The sequence below is a fragment of the Bolinopsis microptera genome, chromosome 9, assembly GCF_026151205.1.
Source record: "Bolinopsis microptera isolate Bmic1 chromosome 9, MBARI_Bmic_1.0, whole genome shotgun sequence".
Lineage (NCBI taxonomy): Eukaryota > Metazoa > Ctenophora > Tentaculata > Lobata > Bolinopsidae > Bolinopsis > Bolinopsis microptera.
This window is the reverse complement of record NC_087080.1, coordinates 8,792,837-8,809,235: the sequence shown is the minus strand read 5'-3', so window position 1 is coordinate 8,809,235 and position 16,399 is coordinate 8,792,837.

The following is a 16,399-nucleotide window of genomic DNA, read 5'->3' as shown; positions in this document are numbered from 1 at the left end:
ATTTTTGGACACAAATTGGTCAAATTTCCGTTCCTAGGAATCCAGAGGGTCGGAAGAAAAAGCCGTGGTGCTACCCAGAGGCTCTTACATTCTCCCGTGTGGGACTACTGTTCTTCAGGGACTGTGGTTATTCTTCTAGGTGGTTCAGTTAATAATACTGATAAGCCACTCTTCTCTGTAGTTATACTTCAAAGTTTGAGGCACATTGTTATGGTTTTGTTATTTGACAATTTACTTTTCAGTTGCTGGTAACTTCAAAAGATACAACTTTTCAAGAGTCCACTAAAAAGTTGATTTGGATCAAGTCTTGACTGACAATTCTTTTTAGAAATGAAAACATTTTATCACTTTAATTACCATCGATTTGAATTTTTGTCTTCAATTAAATAAAAAACAAATGAGATCTTCACTTCCACTCCGAACAAAGTATCAAACAAGTTTTCTATTTCCAACTGTCTACTCTCCGAAATAAACGTTGCTTTTCTAGCCCTTAATAGGTTTCACGCTGAAGTAACCCTTCTGCCAACCTCCGATATTAGTAGGATTGGTACCTGAAAATAAAAGTATTGATATCGTCATCGCTACGCATTATTAGTTATACTTAGAATCTGAAATTTGAAAGTGTTCAAATAGCAAATAGATGACACCTAAGACGGGGGGGGGGGGGGGGGTGGGGTAATTACTGTCCATATTGTCCATTTTGTCTTTGTCTTTTTTAGCATTTTACTTTTGACGGACAGTGTTTTGTGAGACAAACTGACTACTACTCGGGCCCCAACGGCGACAAAAGGACAAAAATTTTGGACAAATGAGACCCAAAAAATTAGACAAGCTCAAATGTAGCAGTAAAACAAAATCACAATGCAGCAAGCATTACCCTTGCCGTTGCTGTTTATTCACAATACCATTTAAACCCCCTATACTATTACATCCCCTTTATTGTTTTCCAGGCATTAAGACTCATCGGAAGTAGTTCAGCAGGTACATTTAAGTTTGATTCACGATGTCAATCCTTCGCATCTCGCCGATCTGCATACGTGGTTGCGAGAAGCATTATTGGATGCGCGCGCGCGACCCAGTAGTGCATCGCGCTACAACATTTAAGTTCAAAACATTCTAATTCAATGTTAAAGATGACAGGAATAAGAAATAGTTTATATGGAGGTTTTTTAGAAATTTGCGCAAAATACGCGCCAGCATGTTATACGAAATTAGGTAAAAAAACCCAAAATCCCCATATTCAGGTGCCTTAAAAACCATGTTAAAATTGAGTTAGAGATCTGAAACTTTGCAGGGCGTCTAGACCTTGTCCAAATCGACTGTAAAAAAATTTCATGTTTCAGGAGTATTCCCTGGGGAAATGGGGTTTTTTTTTTTTTTTGGAACCCCCCTTTTTTAAAAACAGAAATTTTCCCCCTGAAAAAATTTTTATTTTTCACAAATTTTCGGCAAAAACAAAAGACCGGGGAAAATTTTTTTTTGGGTATTAAAATAGGTTTCCCCCCCTTTTCTAAAATTTTTAAACCCCCCTTTTTTTAAAATATTTTAACCCCCCCTTTGGGGGACACTTAAAAAACCCTCTTTTTGTGCACCAAGCCCTGCACTCCGGCCGGAGGGGCGGCCGGGGGCCGGGACCTCCGGGCCCGGAAAATTTTTTTTGGCAATTTTAAAAATCATCGGAAGTCCCCTTTTAGCAAAAAATTTTTTTTTTTTTATTTTTAAAACAAATTCCCCAATTTGATTTCCCCAAAAAATAAGGAAAAAAAAATAAGTTTAAAGTTTTTTAAAATTTTTAAAAAAATTTTTCCCTAAAAAAAATCGCCCCGCCAAAATGTTTAATTAAAAGAAAAACGGGGGAAAAACCCCAAAAACGCCCCCCAAAATTCCCCCTGCCTTTAAAAAAACCATGTTAAAAAAACGGTTAGGGGGGGGGGAACTGAAATTTTTTCCCAAGGGGGGCCCGGACCCTTGACCCAAATTCCCACTGCAAAAAAAAAATTTCCCCGGTTTCAGGAATTAAACGGAAAATTTGGGTTTTTTTTAGAAAAAACCCCCGGGGTTTTAAAGACAGTTGGCCCCTAATTTTCTATATATAACATATTATAAAAATTCCCCGGGGTAAAAACGCTTTTTGGGGCCGTCCAATTTAGCCTGTATTTAATTGGGGCCCCCTAGAAATTTCCCAAATAAAAAGATTTCCAAAGGCCCCTTTTTCCCCCAACCCCCAGGTTTTTGAAAAAATTTTTTACACTTTTTGTTTTAAAATTTGTTTTAAAAAAAAAATTAAAAATTACGTCCAAAGAAAAAAACCCCTTTGGAAGACCGGGCAAAAGTTTTTTGGGGTTTTTTTTTTAAAATTTTATTTTTGAAAAAAAGTAAAAACCCTTTTAAAAAATTTTTTTTTACACCATTTAAAAAAATTTAAAAGGGGGAAATTTCCAAAAAAACTAGGAAAATTTTTTTTCCTTTAAAATTTAAATTTTCCCAAACATTCTTAAAAATCTACCGGGAAAATTTTTTTAGCTTGCTCCCCCTTTATTAAAAAATAAAATTCCCCTTGAAAAATTTTGTGCCTTTTTTAAGAATTATTTTTTAAAAAACGTCAATTTTGGGGATTTAGTAAAATTCTCGGTGTTGGGGGATTTCTTGGGGTTTTGGAGCTCCCCGTTCTGCTTTTCCCAAAAGGTTTTAAAATTTTTTGCCTTTTAAAACCCCCCGGTTTTTAAAATTAAAAAAACGAAAAATTTTTCCCCCCCCTGGGGAAAACGCCCCCCCCAAATTTGATAGAAAAATTTCTAAAAATCAATGAAAAAAAATTCTTTTTTTTTTTTCGTCCCCTTTTTTTTTTCAAAATTTAGGGGGCCGTTGTGAAATTTCAGTTTTTTTCTTGAAATAAAATTTGAAACTTTTTCATGCCCTTTTCAAATATCAAAAAAACCAATTTTCAAAAGCAGAAAGGTTTTCCCCCCGGGTTCCCTTTTTGGGGGGGGCCCCCCCCGCCAAAAAGTCCCCCCCAAAGTTTCACTTTTGGGGGAAAGGTTTTGGGAAATTTTTCTCATTTTTTGTTGGGTTTTCCAAAAAAATTTTTGGGGGTTGCCCGACCCCCTTTAAAAAGTTCCCCTTTTTTAAAAAAGAATTTAAAAAAAAACCCCCCCTTTGAAATGAAATATTAAGTGGCATTATTTTATTCAGTTTAAACGAACCCAAAAATGCCCCTTTCCTAAAACCCCCAAAGGGGAAAATTTTTTTTTTAAAGGAAAAAAAATTTTTTGAAATTTTTTGGGAAAATTCCCCCCCTTATTAAAAGAAAAAAATAAACAGTTTTTAAATAATTTTTGACTTTAAAAAAGTACCCTGACATTAAATTTAAAACCCCAAAAAAGAATATAATTTTACCCAAAAACCCCTTAAAACCAAAGGGGGAAAAGTTTAACCCCCCTTTCCCAAAAGGGCTCCCCCTTTCCCAAACCCAAAAAAAATTTAAAATTTAAAAATTTTTTTTACCGTTTTTTCCCCAAAAGCAAAAAAAATACCGGGGGAAAAAGGAAAAACGGTCGCCCCGCTTTTTTTCCCTTCATTTACAATTGGGAAAAAAGATTAAGAAAAACTACCCAAAAAAAGCTGGGAAATCCCCGGGAAAAAAAGATTCCAAAAAAAAACTTCAGCTAATTTCCTTTTTGTAATAAAACCCAAACCCCCCTTTCCCCCCCAAAAAACTAGGTTAAACGACCCCCCAACGGGAAACCCCAAAAAAATTTTTTACGCCCCTGATTGAAGTACCCAAAACAAACAAAACTTTTTTACCAAAAACCCTTTAAAAACCCCCTTTAATGAAAAAGGGGAAAAAAACGAGCCACCGATTTCATTTTTTGGGACCCTTTTTTCATTTGGAAAAAACGGTCCCCTCCAAAAATTAAATTTTTATTTTCCCCTTTTTTTTGGAAAAAGGGGAAAAACTGGAAGGGGGTCCACCCCCCTACCCATTTAAAAATGGGGTTTTTTGGGCCCAAATTTAGTTAATTTTTAAGTAAAAATAAAGTTTTAAAAACGCTTTTTTTTTCCAATTTAATTTTTAGCCCCCACATTTTAAATGGCCGTAGAAATTTGAAAAATATAAACGTACAGGCCAAAACTCGAACCCACCGTTTTTTTAAAAATAAAACCCTTTAAGTTTTTGTTTTTTTCAATTTTAAAAAAAAAAAAATTTTAACTTTTTACAAACATCCCCTTTAAAGATGGGCATCAAATTTTTTTGGGGTTTTTTTTTAAAAAATTGACTTTTTTTAAAAAAGTAAAAAAACTTTTTTAAATCGATTTTAAAAACTATTAAGAAGTAAATTTTTTTTTTTCAAAAAATTTTTTGGGGAAAAATTTTTTTTATCTTAAAATAAAAATTTGGGGGGTTTAAAACATTTTTCCCAAAAAAACTACTGAATAGTTTTTTTCCCACCCCCTTTTTTTCCTTCCCCTAAAAAATTTTTTTAAAAAATTTTAAGTTTTTGCTTTTTTTTTTTGAATAAAATTTTAAAAAAAAAAAACACAAAAGGTTTTTGAATTAAATATTCCCCCCTGGTTTTTTGGGCCCCCTCCCCCTTTGGGTTTTTGGGGGGCCAAAATTTTGGGTTTTTTAAAGGTTAAAAATTTGGTTTTTTATATAGGCCCCCAGTTTTTTTAAAGTTAAAAAAACCAAAAATTCACCCGTGGGGACCCCCCCCCCAAAAAATGAATTTAAAAAAAAAGCTTTAAAAAAACCAAATAAAAAATTTTTTTTTTTTCACCCAATTTTTTTTAAAACAAAATTTGGTTCCCCCCTTGGGAAACCCCAAATTATTTTTTTGGGAAATTCCTTCCCGAAAAACCCCTTTTCATGCATAAACAAAACCCATATATTTAAAAAAACCACTTTTGGCCCAAAAATTTTTCGGGATTCAATATTGTTTGCGCACGCCCAAAAAGTTCCCCCCCTCAAAGTTTTTTCAAAGGGGCGAAAAAGGGGGAATTTTTTCCCCCAATTTGTGGAAAATTTTGAATATTTTCTTTCTTTTTTCCCCGAATTTAAAAGGCAAAAATTTAATAAAAAAATTTTAAAAAGCAAAAATTGAAAAGATTTTAAAAAAATTTCCATATTCCTTTGGGTTTTTTCGAAGTAAACCTAAAAAAAACCCCAAAAAGGAAAAAAAGTTTTTTAAAAAAAAAAGAATTTTTCCCCAAATCGTCCCCCCCCAAAATTTCCCCCCCTTTTTTAAAGAAGTTTTCCCCACTTTTGAAATTATCCCGGGGAAATTATAAATTCCCAAAAAGAGAAAAGAAATTTTTACCAAAAAACCCCTAAAAACCAAAGGGGTAAAAGGTTTTACCGCGGCCCGTGTCCCCCCTTCCTTTTTTCCCAAAAAAAAAGGGAAAAAAGAAAATTTTAATTTGGAAAAAAACCCTTTTCCCCCCCTTTAAAGGCCAAAAATTGGAAAAACCGGGAAAAAGAAAAACGGTCCCCCGAATTTTTTTCCCTTTTGATTTACGGCTTTAAAGAATTTTTTAAATTAAAAACTTATTTATTTTTAAAAAAAAACCCCAGCGCCGATTTCAAATTTTCGGTTTAAAACAATTTTTCAAAATTTGCGGAAAGGTTCCCCCAAAAATTAAAAATTCCCCTTTCCCTTTTTTTTGGAAAAAGAGGAACCCTGGGGAAACCCGGGAAAACCCCCCTACCCCGATTATGGGTTTTTTTTGGCAAAAATTTTTTGGGAAAAAAAAAAATTTTTTTTTACCACCCAAAAAAACCATACATTTTTTAATTTTATTAAATTTAAAAAATAAATTTTAAAAACTAAAAATTTAGCATAAACCCAAAACAAAAAGGCCCCCCCCCCCGCCCCAAAAAACAGCCACACATTTTCCCCGAGAGGAAATTTCCCCGGGGGCAAAAATGTAAAGCGCCCACGTCCCCAGGTTTTTTTTTCTTTTCAAAATTAAAAATTTTTACCCTTATATTTTTTTAAAAAAAACAAAAAAAATTTTTAAAAAGCAAAAAAAATTTTTTTTGGGAAATGGGAAAAAATTTTTTGGGGCCGGGAAAAGCAGTTAACGAGACCGCAAAATTGGCAAAAACCCCAACTTGAGCAAAAAGGGGCCCCAAACGGCCCTTTTTGGGAAAAAAAACGCGGAAACAAGTCAAAAAATTTTTATAAAAAATTTGGGGTTGTGGGCCCCAATTTTGGTTTCTCCCCCAAAGTTGCCCTCCCCGCCCTTTCAGTGCGCGCGAACCCAACCCCCGGGGGGGAAAATGAAATTGTGGAAAAAAAGCCCCGCCCCCCCAGCGGGGCGCCAAAAAACCCCTTTTGGGTTTCTTTGGTGGAAAAAGCGAAATTTTTCCCCCCCGAGAATGAAATCTTTTTCCCAGTGAACCCCCCCACCCCAAATGTGCTGCCCCCGCCTTTTTACGTCCCCCGATCGAAAAATTTTTAAACCCCGTTAAACACCCAAAATTAAAGAAAAGGCCCCCCCCCCGACTCGCCCCCCACAATTTTTTTCCCCCGTTGCTTGGTTTTTGCCCCGCGCCGAAAAAACCCGAAAACTCCCTTTTCAAAAGCCGGGCCCCGCAATGAGCCCCCAGGCTAGGAACCCTTTTTAAAACCTTTGGGCCAAAAAAAATTTTTTTGGGGAGCGATTTTCCCCCCCCAAAAAATTTTAAAAGTGGGGGCCCCCCGACTTCCACCCTTTTGGCCTTAAAGGTTTTTTTTTTTTTACTAGTGTGCCCCCCAAAATGGCCCCGCAAAAAGCGCAAAATTTTCCCAACCCTTTCCCACTGCGGGGCTCTTCACTCGGGGGGATTTTTCCCCATGCGCGTTTTTCAAAAAAAAAGTTCTCGCGCCCATAAAAAAAAGTCCAACAAGGCCCCTTTTTTCCCCTGTTTTTTTTCACAATTTTTGGGGGGGCGGGTTAAAGAAAAAACAAGCAGTAAAAACCCGCCCCGGCCCCTTTGAATTTTAGAATTTTCCAATTTTCCCAATTTTTATTTTTTGGGGGTTTTAAAAATCATAGAACCCTTTAAAAAATCGGGTTTCCAAAAAAGTTTAAGCCCGCTTGTTTCAAGGTCTTACTTGGCCGAAAATTTAAAAAATTTTAAACCCCTTTTTTTAAAAAACCCGTTTAAAATTTAATTTTGTAAAAACTAAAGAGCCGATGTTCGATAAAAAAAGTTAAAACGAAAATTGATATGCCCGCAGTAAAAAACCCCTTTTTTACCGAGGTTTTGGGGAAAGGGAAAAAAACCCCCCTGATTTCCCCAGTTAAAAATTTGGGGGAAACCCCGGGGAAACGGGGTTTTTAATTGGTTTTTTTTTTCGGTTTTTTTTTCGGGGTTTAAAGGTTTTTGGGAGTCAAGCGGAAAAAAAAACGGGTTTTTTTTAATTTAAAAAAAACAAAAAAATAAAAAAATTTTTACCAAGTTTAAATTTAAAAAAAACTCCCAAAAATAAAATTGATTTTTTTCATTGAAAAACCCCATTATTTTTTTCCTTTTTTAAAAAAATTTTATTTTTAAAAAAAATTTAAAAAATGATTTGGAAAAAGGGTGGTACCCGTAAAAATTTTTTTTTTTTTGGTTTTTTAAATCCGCGGCCCCGGGGGGGGGCCCCCTTGGGTTTTTGGTTTTTTCAAAATTTTTTTTTTGGGAAAATACAAATTTTTAAAAATTTGCAAAAATTTTTCTACAAAAATAATAAATTTTTTTTTTTTTTTTTGGGGGCCCATTTAGTTTATGTTTTTTTAAAGCAAGGGGGAAAAATTTTTTTTAAGGGGGGTATCCCCGTTTCAAAACCCCAAAAAATATATTAAATAAAAAAATTTTTTAAAAAAATATAAAAAAAAAATTAATAAAAATTGGGGCGCTTTGCCCCACCCTGTTTAAAAAAACCCCCGCGCGCAGTCCCCCCCCAAAAAAATTTTTTGGTTTAAAAAAAGAGGTTGGAATTTTTACCCCCCCGCCAACATTTCCCCCCTCTTCCCCTCTTTACAAACAAGCCAGGGGTTTTAAAATTTTTAAAAAAACCCCCCTTCCCCCAAGCCCCCCCTCCAAAAATTTTTCCCCCCCGAATTTTTAACCCAGCATTTCAATTTTTATAAACTTTACCAGTTGGGGGGAAAAAAACGGGAAAATTTTATTTGCAAAAAGCCTTTTTTTAATTACTTTGAAAAATTTTGGGGCAAAATTTTTCCCCCTAAATTTAATGGGGAAATTTCCCAAAAAACAAACCCCGTTTTTTTTTAATTTGTTTTTTGGCAAAATTTTTTTGTGTCCTTTTTTACCCGTCCCCCATTTTAAAAAACCCTTTTTTAAAGGGAAAAAAATTATTATAATTCATTTTTGTGAATCTTTTTGATTTTTAAACGTCCCAAAATTGCTTTTTTAAATTTTTTCCTTTTTTTTTTAGTTTTTTGGAAAAAAGAAATTCCGCCGGGTTTTATGAAAATTTTTAAAGAAAAAATATCGACACACTGGAAAAAACACTTCGAAAAACAAGATTTTGCCTTTTTAACCCCAAAGCCAAAACCCCTTTTTTTTAAGTAAAAATTTTTTTTTTTAAGAATGCTTTTTGTTTTCCCCTTTTTTACGGGAAAAAATAAAGTGATGAAACCCTTATAAAATTTGATTCCAAAATCCGCCAAAAAACTTCCGTTAAAAAAAAAATCCCTTTTAAATTTTTGGGGTACCCAAAACCCTCCAAAATTCATTCCCGGGTTTATGTTTTTTGGGCCACTTTCATTTAAATAAGCCCCCCTGCAATTTTATAATATTTCCCCCCGGCCCTAACCCCCCTGAAAAGAGGGAATATAACAAAAATTTTAAAAATTTTTCCCGATAACCCCGCGGGGGGAAAAGCGGAAAATTTTTTGCCCCGTAAATTCCCCCCCAAAAGAAATTCCCTTAAAAATGTCCCCCCCCCATTTGGTTTTTTCCCGTTCCCCCCCCCCTTTTTTTTCCCGGGGGCCCCCCCGCCCCGGGGTTAAAACAATGAAAAAGGCCTTTCCCCGTTTTTTTCAAAAAAGAGGGGGTTTTTTTTACTTTTTTGGTAAAAAAAAAACAAAATTCAAAAAGGGGGAAAGCTCCCAAAATTAGTTTTTTGTAGTTTTTTGTTTAGCAGCTTTTTAAATTAAAAAAACAATTTTTCTAACTAACCCCTTTTTTATAAAAGGGGGATATTTGATTAACCCCCAAATTAAAACGAAATTTTTTAATTTCCCCTTTTAACAGGTAAATGTTTTAAAATTTCAAATTTGCTTAAAAAAAATTTTGTTCCCCCCGGAACGGGGGCCCCCTTAAGGGGGTTTGGGGGGTACCAATGGACTGAAAACTAACAGGAATTTTCCCCTGATGGGGAAAAAAACCAACCCGGAATTAGGTTTTTCACCCTTATCCTTTTCAAAAAAGGTTTTTTTTGATATTATTTAAAACCAAAGGGCTTTGTTTTTGCAAGGGGGTTTTTAAATTATTTTGGGGCCCCTTAGACCCCAAATTTTTTGGCCCTAAAATTGGGTTTTGCAAAAAACCCCCCAAATTTTTTTGAAACCCATTCATTTTCATTTAAAAACCCGGAAAGGGGGCAGTTTTTTTTATGGATCTTGGTTTATTTTGGAGGAATTTAAACCTTCCCTACTTTTCCAAATTCCAAATTCCCCCAAAAAAAATTTAAAAATTCCCCCCAAAGAAGTTTAAAAAATTTTGCCCATAAAAACGCCAAAAAGAAAAATTTGGGCCCCCGAAAATTTCCCGGGGTGAAATTCCCCCCCCGACTAAATTTCTTGCCCTTCCCCCCGTTTTTTAGGGAGAAAAAAGAGCCCCCCCTTTTAAAAAAAACCATAGGTTTTCCCAAAAATGGGTTTTGCTATCCCCCCTGAAGAGCCCGTGCACTTAAGCCCTTTAAAAAAAATTTTAGAAAAAATTTTTACAAACCCAAAATCCCTTTCTCCTAAGTAAAAGGAAAATTTTGACCCCCTTTGGGTAACCCCCTAGGGTTTAGGGGTTTTGGGGGTAAAATCAACCCCAAAAAATTTGAAAAGTTAAGAAAAAAAATTTAAAACGGGGTTTTCAAGACCCCCAATTTTCCCAAAAATTCAGAAAAATAAATTTTTGAAACCCCTCAAAAATATTTTTTCACCAAAGTACAAGGTCTGTTTTTTAAAAAACAGTTTAAAAAAGGGGCAGCCCCGGCCCCTTTTTTAAATTAAACCAAAAAATCCCCTTTTTCCCCAAAAAAAAAGTATTGAGGGGCCAAAGGGGTTTGTAACATTCCTTTTAAAAAAATAAGCTACCTGTGGTTTTGGGGGTTTTAAAAAAGATTAATGAAAACAGGGTGAAATCGAAAAAGTGCCCCCTGGCTCCTTTTTTTTGGGAAACCCTTGGGGGTTTTTTTTAACCCCATTTTTTAAAACACCCCAAAAAAGGGGAAAAAACAATTTTTTTTCCCCCGCTACCCCTGGTTTCCCCTATTTTCCTTTTCCCTGTAATTTGAAAAAAATTTAAAAGCTTCCCTGAAACATCAAAACATTGGGCCCCTTTTTCTTAAATGGGGGGGGCCCCCTCAGCCTGTCCAATTTTTCCCCCCCGGGAAACTCCCATTCCCGGGGGGGAAAAAGAATTTTTTTGTTTTATTTAAAACATAAAGCCCCCCAGGTCCCCCCCCAAACCCCAAGGTTTTTTCCCAAAAATTTAGGGTTTTGGAAACCCATCATTTTTTTTATTACCGGGAAACCCCCTTTTTTTTCAATTTTTTTAAGGAATGTCCCCAAAATAAATTTTTTTATATGACCAATTTTATTTTTTTTAAACCCCATTTCCCAAAAACCCAAAAAACGAATTCGGCCCCCCCGTTAAATTTCCAAAATTTCCATAAAAACCCCGAACTTCCCGGCCCCCCCGTTTTTAAAAACCCATCCCCTAAGAAACGAAAAAACGGCCCAAAATTTAATTTCCAAAAATGAACCCCGTTCATGAAATGAAAAATGTTTTGATTAAAAACCAAAATGCCCCTTAGAAAAACAACAAAAAAGCCCCCCAAAATTTTAATTTCCACATATTTTTTTCATGACCCTGGGGGCTCTGAAACCCGTTTTGATTAAAAACCCCATGCCCCTAAGAAAAAACCCCCCAAAAAAAGGCCCGGCCCCCATTTTTTAAAACCCCCCCGATTTTGTTCAAAAGACCCTAAAAATGTACAATTTTAAAAAGCTTTTCCCATAGAAAAATTTTCACGTTTTCGATGGGTTGGGGTTTTAAACAGCAAACAAATTGTTTTTATTTTTCGTCCCCCGGGAAAAAGGGGGATTAAAAAAATCAAAGAAAAGAAGGGAAACCTTTTATATTAAAACCCCCAAACCAACGCCCCTTCGGGTACAAAAAATCCCCCAGCCCCCAACCCCTTTAAAAATTTCCTTTGGGGGCAGGGAACCCCTAAAACCCTTTTTTTGCCTACTTTTGGTTTTTAAAAAAAACACCCCCAACCCTAAACCCCCCCCCCCTTTTTGGGCGGTTAAAAGTAATCTCCCCTTTCTACCCCCTTTCCCTTTTCACTTTTTCGGATCGATGGGGGTCGACCCGGTTTTTTTAACCCAAAACCCTTGGGAAAAACTATTTCGTGGGTTCACAAAAGCTTAAAAGGGTTTTTTAATTTTTTCAATTTTTTTTCCCATGACATTAAAGGGTTTAAAATTAACCCCCCTCTCCCCATTGAAAAAATTTGGGTGACCCCCACAGATGTTTTTCCCCTTGGGAATTTTTTAGGCTAGAATGTGGGGAAAAAAATTTATTTTTCTGCCCCCTAAAGGTTTTTGTCCCCCAGGGAACCCCCCCCCCTGTAAGGAAAATTAAATTTCCTGGCGATTGATTTTTGATTGGGAAAAAATGGGTTTTTTTTCTTCCCCCCGTTTTTTTTTACTAAAAAAAATTTTTGGAAAAAGCCCAAATTTTTTTAAAATTTAAAAAACGTAACCCGCCCAAATTTTAAAACTGTTTCGATTCCTGGGAAAACAAAAAAAATAAAATATGACCCCCTTAAAAAAAGTTAAAAAAAATATTGTTTTTTTATTCCCCAATCAAGGGGCTTGTGGGCCCCCAAAAAAAAAACCCCGCGTCCGGGGAAAATTAAAGTTTTTAACCCAAAAACCCCCGGGAAAAACTTTCAAAATCTTGGGAAAAGAAAAATAACTAAAAGGTTTTTATACCCCAAAAAATGGTCCCAAAAAAATATCCCAAAAAAGGGAAAAAAGAAAAAAACACAATCCAAAAAAAAAAAAAGTTTTTCCCAAACCCTTTGCCCCCCTCCGGCCCCAAAAAAAATTTGCCCGTCCCTTTTTTTTTAAAAAAATTTTTTTTGGGCGGTTTTGCCCAAATGGCCCCCCCCTTCTTAATGTCCTGTTTCCCGATCTTTCCGGAGCTACCCCTGTTTTGGGCAGGAACCGGATCAGGGGGCCAAAAAAAACCCGTCCCTTTAAATTTCCCCCACTCCCCGGGCCCCCCAAAGGTTTTTTCCCGGCAAATTTCCTTAAAAATCTGGGTTAAAAGATTTAGCGGGTTTTGAAATTCCCCCTGGGCCTCCCCACTTTTTGGGTTTTAAAGCCAAAAAGTTTCCCCCCGAATTCATGGGCTTTTAAAAATTCGAGCTTCCTTCCCTTCCCTTTTTTCCCCCCCGGGGAAAACCGAAAGGGGTTTTAAAAAAGGTTTTCGGGGGTGCCCGGTTTCCCCCCTCGCAAAAAAAATAGTTTTTTTTAACCCACAAAAACGGGCCCTTTCTTCCCGGGGCCCGGGAAAATTATGGAGAAATGTGCCCGGGAAAAAATTTGAAAGACCGAGCGTTTAAAATTTGGAAAATTCCCCCCTTTTTCCCCCTGAATTCCCGAAACCCGAACCCTTGGAAAAAAAGTTTTTTTTTCCCTCGGGTTTCAAGTTGCTTTAGTCCCCCCTTTCAAGCGGGTAGCTTCCCGGCCCCTTTAAAAAAATGAAAAAACCGGGTTTTTTGGGGGTTTCAATTTAATGACCCCCCCGAAAAATTTTCCTTAAAATCCCTTTAAATTTCCCCTTTTTTCAAATTTTTTCCTTGGGCTCCCTTTAAACCCGGAAAAAAATTCCAGAAAAAGGGCCGTAAATTTTAAAACATGAAAAACTAAAAAAACAAAAGGAAACTACTTTCCCCCTTATTTGAAAAATTTCCCCTTTTTTTTCCCCCCGGTTTTTCCAAAAACCCCCTTCCCTTTTCCCCATTAGGAAAATGAAAAAACTTATAAAATAGGGTTTATTTTTTTGGGCCCGTTTTTTGGGCCCCCAAAAACTGAAAATTGGGGGAAAATATGGTTTTCTTCCCCAAATTTCTAGTAAATTTTCGGGTTTGAAACCCCCTTTTTAAAAAAAACGTTTTTTTGCCCCAAACAAATTTTCAAATGAAAAAAAATTGGCGCGCCCCCCGCGCGACCCAAACCCACCCCCGCGGGGGGTACAGGATGGGCCCGAAAATTTTTTGGGGGGGGTGGGGCAAAAAAGGGGTGGGGTTTTTTTTTTGATGAAATCAATTAAAATTTTTTGCGGTTAAAAACAAATTTGAATTGAAAAATTTTGTTTTTTCCGTTTTCTTTTAAATTTTTTAAAAAACCCTTTTCTTTTCCGGGGAAGCTAAAAGGGAAAAAGTTTTTTTTTTCTCGGAGTATTAAAAAGGGGGAGGTTTTTTTATTTTCAAACTTAAATTTTTTTTTTTCAATTCCCCTTGGTTTCCCCCCCAAATCTTTTAAAAAATTAAAAATTTAAAGTTATTAAATTTTTTAGTTTTTTGGCCTTTTTTTAAAAGTTCAATAAATTTTCCCCGAATTTTACTTTACTTCCCATCGCAGACCCAACGTTCGAAGGACAAAGTCTGTAAGAATTGACGAACCGGACTCTGACAACATCAACTGTATTAGAAGTACTCCTCCACAAGAACCTTTATGAGACGAACTGCCCAGTGTCCACGTAGCTTAACAGGCTCTGAAAAAAACTCGCTGCTACCGCTGACCCTCCTACTATATACTTGTGCACAGAGGCAGTATCTGGCATGTCTTTTGAGTCGAGAGCTAAGCTTGGCTGCCAGATAACAGGATGGTTTCAACGAAGCAGTCCGGATGCTAACCGACATCGTCGACATCCTTTTAAATCCCCGTGACCGAGAAGCAACTACAGCTATCTTCACACTACATCAATACTAACTCTGGAAAACCTGTTCCTGCTCTGGGACTCCGACTATTCCGCCCAAATCAGACGCTCCTTCCTCTTTGGAACACCCTCGAGATACCTCTGCTCTCTTGAACGCTGAACACCTGATCCTGGATGGAACCTCGGCCCTCGTACAACCTATTCACTCAGATCTTTGCCGGCACGGCCTGTTTTGACGATAAACTGGCACATCCCCCTATCCTATGGACTCCTGCAACCACAAGCAAGCGATGGACCGGAAATTCAAACAATTACATCTCCATGGCTTGGCGGTTCTTCCTACAGAACATGGTGGAGTTCCTGCATTTCTAAGAGTCTACATGGATCGGGACCTCTTCAACCAATCCTACCTTCGCTCACTACAAATGGAACCTGCACGATTCCACCAAGATGCTGCTTCCTCGAGTACAAGATAGCAGAAGGATGGCTCCACAGATCCACTCCATGTTATCCTGTTCAAATCCTACTTTCTGGAAGTTTTCTGGACTGTCTGAAAGTGGATAAAGTATGAAGAAAACTGCAGACTGTTGTTTGACGTTTGTCACCTCATTACGACGAGTATGAGGTGCTTGATTTTCTAATAGTTATTGGGGGGTTTCTATTGGATTTTATGATTTAAATTTATTAATATGGACTCTAAAATTGATTAACGTGTTACGGGTAAACCCGCCCCTAAAACGTCACCTGTTTTTTGGGCCCAGATTGCCGAGTTAGGGCTAAATTTACAGGGTTCTGAAGTGTCTAGGAATAATATTTAAAACCTTTTTCTAGCCTGCCAGGAAGATTTGGAAATATGGAAAATAAAATCAGGTACAATTTTTTTGACGTTGAAAAAGGGGGTCCCCCTTTTTAAAAACCACCCCTAAAAAAAGTTCAACTCTATAAGTGTGATAAAATACAAAAAGTAAAAGGGGGGCCCATTTATCTTTTGTCCCCCTAGTAAAAATTTGGTTTTTCTTATTTAAAAAAAATTAAGCTACTTGAAAAACATTCACTCACAAAGGAAGTACCTCAAAAAAAACCCTAATCACCCCCTAAAAAAATCAGTGCACCACCCTAAAACGTCCCCGCTAAAACAGGGGTTTTTTTTAATTTGAATTTTTCTCAATTATTAATTTTAAAACCCCCCTTCGGGACAAAAAAAAACCTATTTTTTGAAAAAGGGGTCACCAGAATTTTCTCTCTGTTTTAAAAAAAAAAAAAGGGTTTGGGGGGAATTTAAGTCAATTTACTTTTTGTTAATTTTTTGGGGGGCTTTTTTTTTGAATACCCCCAAAATTACGGGGGAAAAATTAACTCAGTCAAAAAAATTTAACCCCCGTAGTTTTGATAAACTAGTTAAAAAACTTAACAATTGGCACAAAAAAAAAAATGGATTTTAAATTGATTTTAAAAATTTTGCAAATTGGCATTTTTAATTCTTTTTTTGGGATTTTTTTAAAAAAAATCATCCTGCTTTTTTGGGGAAATTTTAGGCCGTTTTTGTTTTTAAAAAGCCAACCCATAATTTTTATCTGACCTTTCTTAACTAGATTTGAAATTTTCTTTTACAAAATTGAATTTTAAAAAACTACGGGTTTTTGGTACTTCTAGTTTATGGTAAACCTATGAATGCCCCCCAAAGAAAAGTCATTTTTTTTTTTTCCCCCCCAAAAAAAGTCAACATTTTTTTTTTTGTTCGCATGGTGTGCGTTAATGCTTTCTTGTTTTTTTGGGACTTGTTTAAAATATTAAACATCAACTGTTAAAGAAATGTGGGGGTATGCATTGCATTTAGGAAAAGCCCGAGTAAATTTGATCAGGTTTTTAAAATTGACATTTTTTGGGGGGATAATTTAGAAAATTTTTTTGGGGATTTTTTATTGGGTTGATAAAATAAAAATAAATTCCTTTAGGCCCAAAGCTTTTTCCAATTTACCTCAATGCTAAATAAGTTTGTTTATTAGGGGCTGGGGGGTTAAAACCTCCCCCTTTTTTTGGTGGGTTGTAGCTCAAACCAGAATTTATAAAAAGACATTTTTGGGGGGGGGGCCAGGTGACATTTTTTGGGGGGGGTAAGTAAAATTGAGTAAAAGTATAACTTTCCCATATCTCCAGTCATGTGTACAATTTTCTAAAAATGTAAAATAAAAACTATCCTAAGACCCAAAACCGAGTTTTTAAATTAAT